At 28.2% G+C, this 6,749-nt stretch overlaps 1 long non-coding RNA gene across 1 annotated transcript; it reads right to left on the bottom strand.

Annotated features, from left to right (window-relative positions):
• Positions 1–2,332: 2,332 nt before the first annotated feature.
• LOC136227647 (uncharacterized) lies at positions 2,333–6,267 on the bottom strand. The gene is made up of 2 exons (XR_010688170.1): positions 5,764–6,267; positions 2,333–2,689 (listed from the first exon to the last, which is right to left on the bottom strand). It is a non-coding gene; the product is annotated as an uncharacterized lncRNA (long non-coding RNA).
• Positions 6,268–6,749: the final 482 nt, after the last annotated feature.

The following is a 6,749-nucleotide window of genomic DNA, read 5'->3' as shown; positions in this document are numbered from 1 at the left end:
AAAACGTGTTCAGAAAATTATCAAAAAATTCCAAAACATGTAAAATATTATTTTAAAAAACTTTAATTCTTGGCTTAAAGCGAGATTCCTTATATTTTTTACCCAACAAATTGTTGAACCGTGTAAAATGGATAAAATTAAGGAAAAAGTTTTATTGAGACTAAACCGTAAGAAATCTCGCTTTGACCGAAGAATTAAAACATTTTTTGGAATTTTTTGAGAATTTTCTGGACACTTTTTTTTTCGTCGGAAAGCGCCGACCCGGATTCCGTTCACCGGAATTTTTTTTACTTGAGCTTCATGGATCTTAAAATGACCGTTTAATTAAGACGAGTCCAACGGTATAAAATTTTTTGAAAAACGAGGGTGGAAAAGTTGGGAAAATGCATTTTAAAGAAAAAAATAAAAAAATTTCTCTTTCCTTTTATTTACAAATTTGCCCCATCCTTTTGGTTAATTACAAAATTGGTCTTTTTGTCACACCACAAGAAATGTGTCACACCTAATCTCTCATATATATATATATATATATATATATATATATATATATTAGTTATATTGGATTTAATGCTATTTATTAAAGTTAAATTAATTGAATTTGAAATGTGTTATAATTTTTTTATTTCTTTTAGTTTTAATGCTATTTATTAAAGTTATTAAATAGAGGGGAAAATTAAAATAAAACAATTGTGGTTTCACTAAGTTTCAGATAAAGGACTGTGGTTTACTTTTTGTCAAAACGATGATTGAGGTTTTTAACTTTAATAAAATAAGGACTTTTTCGATTGATATTATTAAAATCACCTTTGACGACTTCAAAAATGACATATTTTAAGAACTACTAATACTCTAAGCAACTTTAATTCTTCAACTTTTTTATTTTGAGATTGTTTAGATGATGTTTGGTAATGAGAGACAAAGTTCCAAAAAAGATGATTTTCGAAAATCGAAAATATAGTTCCATAAAAAACATGACATTGAACAATTTTAATTCTTGAAAATTTTCATTTTCAGGTCGTTAAAGATGGTTTTAATAGCATTAATCCAAGTTTGAAATTTCAATCATTGTTTTGACAAAAAGTAAACCACAGTCCTTTATCTGAAAATTAGTGAAAGCATATGGATTTTATTTAAAGTTTACCCTTAAATAAATGGAATAATTTTTTTGTTGTTATATAATTTTTTTATATAGATATTTCGTAAGTTATTTTATTATATCTATTAAATATAAATATAATTTTTTTTCAGTAACATTGGTTTTAATGCTATTTATTAAAGTTAAAAAGGAATGAAATTTGAATAAATTTTTGCATATTTTTTTTATCATTATATACTTTTTTTCATGTGGATAATTAATAAGTTATTTTATTATCTATTAATATAAATTAGATTAGATATAATATTTTAAATTTTCAATTGTTACTGTTTTGACAACTCATCATAAATGCCTTTAAAATTCTTTTTATTAATTTCTCTATGTTTCTATTATTATATATAGTAATTATAGATATTGAATCCACAGTCTTGATCACATGCACCTTAATGAACATGTGGAATTTGCTCATTCACCATTAAATCTAGGTTTATTAGAATCCTAAGATTGAGATTCAAAGCATGATCTATAATTGAAATTTCACAAAACATCATCTTAATTGAAATAAATTTCATGAAAATAATTTATTAGAGAAAAATTATATTATTATGGCTAATTTGTCATATTTCGGTATAAATCGGTATATCGAATTAAATTCAAAATGCGACTTAATAGAATTAAGGTATAATTTTAACCTATTATAAATTTTATTCGAAATATGTTCCTCGTATTGTGAATAAAAATGAATTTGCTTGAATTCGAGTTATAATTTATTAACTAAGGTTCAGATGTCAATCAATCATATTAACATTTCAATGTTTATTTATGTCGTAAACTATATTTAAAAATGTCTAGTCTGAATTGCGAATTATGATATAACACCGTATATTAAAGTTAAAGCTAATACTGACTTTGGTTACGATTTATATTATAATTAAACGTTTAGAATAAAGTTGATTTCTAAATAACGAATTATGACAAATGAATTCAAAAATAAAAAAGTCAATAAATTAACGACAATTGAAAACTTAAAAATGGAATTTTTTTATTAATAAATAAATATTACAATATTATTATAATTTCTTTCTAATTATGTCCATTTTTCAATAATTTTAGCAGATCCGAAAGTCCGCTCGTCAACGCCAAAAATACCCGAAAATACTCACTTTAAAATTGAAGACAATTTTTATATCCCGAAAAGCAAGACCAAGACCAGAACGCACAATTGATTCAAGAATATTCTAGAAAATGATCAAATCATATTCAAGTGACTGGGTTATCTCATTGCGGTACGAGTCCAACAAATCGGAAGTTCAGAAAAATATTCAAAGCACGGATAATTGTCAATTCAAGTTCGATTCCAAAGCACGGGTAATTATCAGTTCAAATCCGATATATTCCCAAAGCACAAATAACTATTAGTTCAAGTCTAATAAATTCCAAAGCTCGGGATTTTATCCGTCCAAGTCCAATAGAGTCTGCTCAAGTAAGAAATAATTCAAATTCAGTCCGAGTCCACATCAAAATTCGGGTCATAAATAATTCAATCTAGGTCCACGTCAAATTCAAATCAAAATTCAGTCCAGCAGCATACGTCTACAAAAAAAAAATCACAATTACAAGGACTAGATGACATTTTTACTAAAAAAATAATAATTCAATAAAGATGATCTCATTCGGAGCAGGGGTATCGAGGACTTTCCCTCTCCAGCTCTCCCGTGAAAATATGAAGCAAAATGACAAATCAACCCTCAAAGATACGCTAGTAAATAGGAAAAAATGGAATTTTACCCTAAAATAAGGCTCTAAATGAGAATTTATCCACCTTTAGAGTCCGGTTAAATATTTTACCCACTGTGGGGCTTGTTTAACCGGGTTCGAAACCGGAAGACAAACTTCCGGTTTCAAATTGTAAAGAAACCGGAAGTTTATCTTCCGGTTTCTAATTATATATTTTTTTTTAATAATAAAAACAGAAACCGGAAGGTTATGTTCCGGTTTCTCTGTTAATATATATATTTTAAAACCTTAACATTCCACTTCCACTTTCTAAAAAAAATTAATAGAAAATTTCAAAAAAGTCCCTTTCTCTTTTTTAAACTTTTAATTTAACTTCAATCTTTAACTATTTATTTTTAAATTCATTAATTAAATATTTTCTTACCAAATTATTTAGTAGTAAATATCTAATTCGGTTAAAAATGTTTATTCTTTTAAATGTGAGTTTGAAATTATATTTTTGACAGTTTCAATTACGATTTTTACAGTTTCTTTATAATTTCAAATGTCACCAAAAAGTTACGGTTCGAAGTGACAGTTAAATAACAGTTAAACCATTTCAAACTATAATTTAAACTGTTCGAAGTGACAGTTAAATGTTCGAAGTGACAGCTAAATTTCAAAGTGCAAAAATCATATTTCAGACTGTAATTATAAAGAAACTGTAATTTAAACTGCCACTTTGAACTGTAATGTTACGGTTAAGTTTATAATTTCAAATATTACCGAAAAGTTACGGTTCGAAGTGACAATTAAATGTTGGCCAAATTTACCTGTCACTTCGAACAGTTTAAATTACAATTTGAAATGGTTTAACTGTCACTTTGAACAATAATTTTTCGATGACATTTGAAATTATAAAGAAACTGTAAAAACCGTAATTTAAACTGTCAAAAATCTAATTTCAAACTCACATTTAAAAGAATAAATATTTTTAACCGAATTAGATATTTACTACTAACTAATTTGGCAATAAAATGTTTAATTAATAAAAGGGTGTTTGTTTTAGCTTTTCGGAGGAGCGTTTAACGTTTCACTCCAAACCGCAGGAAATATAGCGTTTGGTTACGCTTAGATAACCGCAGCGTTTAGCATTTTTTCTGGAATCTGCAGCGTTTTGGAGCGTTTCACGAAAAGCTCCTATTTGGAGCTTTTCATAAACAGCTGTTTGTAGTTATTTGTTATTGACAAAATTATCCTTCTTAATTCCACAAAAATATATTTATTTTTACATTATTTATATTTCTACAATATAATTACCGGAAAAATAAGGTTTTGTTGCGTTCAATAAATTTTTTACTTTTTATGTAGATTATTTTATTAATTTGTGTAACACATTTTTTATTTTATAATAGGATAAGGTACAAAAATACTCCTAACATTTATAGCTAGGAGCAATTTTACTTTAACGTCTGGTGCAATTATATGAGTTTACTGGGAATTGAGGAAAATATGGTAGTGGATAGGACGGAGTGGAGGACGCGAATTAGTGTCGCTGACACGACTTGATTTCACAGTTTTATATGATGGTTCATGTTAGCCGACCCCGAATTATTTCGGGACTAAGGCTTTGTTGTTGTTGTTGTCTGATGCAATTATACCCCTAATGTTGGCAGTCAAAAGAAATTTTACCCTTAACATTGACAAGTTGGGTCAATATGATAAATAATTTATCAAACTGTCTTCTTGGTCATGAATATTATCATGTGCATCATTTTATCATTATAAGTAACATATCACAAACATATAATTAGACGTGAATTTTTTTTTTAAGAAAATAAAAAAAATATATATTGTCTTTTATACGAGTTGAACAAAAAAAATTCAAATATTTACCGAATTTATAAATATTAGTTTTCAATTTTATTATTAAATCGCAAAAAAATGAAATCTCTTTTTGAGAACTACTAGTATGTGCAATTAGTGTAGAATAAGAAATAAAATATCTATGTTTTTTAATAATATCTGAAATCAACCCAATTTGCAAATGTTATGGGTAAAAGTGCTAATTAGCTGCCAGTGTTATGGGTTAAATTGCACAATTCTAGACGTTAAGAGTAAAATTATTCCTAGTTGTAAATGTTATGTGCATTTTTTCATATTTTTTCTTTTATAATTTCATCATTGATTAATTTAAAACATATCTATTTCAGACATTTTAAATCCAAACAGCAACCGTTCAATATAATTTTACCAAACACTAGTAATTAAACAGCTAATAACAAACAGCTAACAGCAACCGCTAACAGCTTACTGCAACTGCAAACAGCAAACGCAACCGTTGTTAGCTAACAGCTGAACCAAACAGGCCCTAAATTTAAAAATAAATAACTAAAAATTGAAGTTAAATTAAAAGTTTAAAAAAGAAAAAGGAACTTTTTTGAAATTTAACATTAAGAATTTTGGAAGAGCGGAAATGGACAGGAAGCTTTTAAAAATATATATATATAATAGGAACCGGGAGCTAGTCTTCCATTTTCTAATTTTTTATATTTAAAAAAAATAAAAATCGGGAAACCGGAAGGTTGGCTTCCGGTTTCTTTACAAAATGAAAGCGAAAGCCAACCTTTCGGTTTCGAGCCCAGTTAAACTAGCTCTACGTTTAACTGGGCTCTTAATTGGATAAAAATTTCATTATAAGCCTCAAAGTGGGGTAAAATTCGAAAAAATGATGAAACTCAATAATTCACACCAAATTTGTACTGTAAATAGGAGAGGTTATCACTGTAATAGAGGAGAGAGGGACCCACAATGTAAGGGGATCTTTGACAGATCAAAATTTTCGTAACGGGTAGAGTTCGAAAGAGAGATTCCTCAAACACCACGAAATCAGAGACGTGCAAGTGAAATGGAAAAATGAAAGGATAAAAGGAAAGAAACGGGATCCTCACCGTATAAACAGCGACAGCGTCGCGAGGAAGGGTAGATCGGAAAGACAGGAACCAACGGAGCAGGGCGGTGCGATGGCGATATTCGGTCGAGCTTCCATGGGTTCCGATTGCGAGACGACGTGAGTAAACAGGAGCAAAATGGGAGTGAAGAGTGAGGAGATGAAGCAATCGAAAAATGGAAGAAAGGGAGCGAGGAAGAGAGGGCTGCGATTTTTGAGAAAGAAGGTCGAGGACAGAGATGGAGGCAGTGGATGGATAGAGATGTAAATGGTTAGGATCAATACCCTAAACCTGAAAAGGAGGCACTTTAAATTCAAAGATGGATCAAATATTGATTAAGTTGATTAATGGTTCTGATTGAACCATTTTGCACCACACGTTTTCACATGTTAAATGTTTAAATTTTTAAAGGTTGTCTAGCTTAGTTAAATCATTTTGATATGTATGTATATATGTTCATTATTTTATTAGTTTAATTCTCTTATAATTCAAATTAACTCAGAATAAGTGATTGTTATAATACCAATTAATTCAATTTCAAATAATTAGTTAGCTAATTATTACTTAGACTATTTTTATAATCATGTCTATCTTTGTATTTATGTGTATGTGTAGAAAAATTACCATTTTATATTAAAATTTAGTTTGTTTTTATGTTCGTGCCCGTCCATGTGATGGGCACGATTTCAAAACCAAAATAAATCGGTTTATTCCAACTAGGTTCAAATCGATGTGAAAACGTCATTTGAATTTATAAAAAACATTCAAAACATTCCTTATTAAAATTCAAATCTTATTTATCGTATATGTGATATACGTAAAATAAAATTGAATTTTAATTCAATAAAATACGATTACGTGTATGTCATATGCATAATTTAAAACAAAATTAAATCAATTCGAAATGTTATCTCGAATCAATAAAATAAACTAAATTAATTCGAATCGATGTGAAAACGTCATTCGAATTTAAAACTAAATTAATT

Source organism: Euphorbia lathyris, chromosome 4, assembly GCF_963576675.1.
Source record: "Euphorbia lathyris chromosome 4, ddEupLath1.1, whole genome shotgun sequence".
Lineage (NCBI taxonomy): Eukaryota > Viridiplantae > Streptophyta > Magnoliopsida > Malpighiales > Euphorbiaceae > Euphorbia > Euphorbia lathyris.
This window is presented reverse-complemented; position numbering and strand designations above follow the sequence as displayed.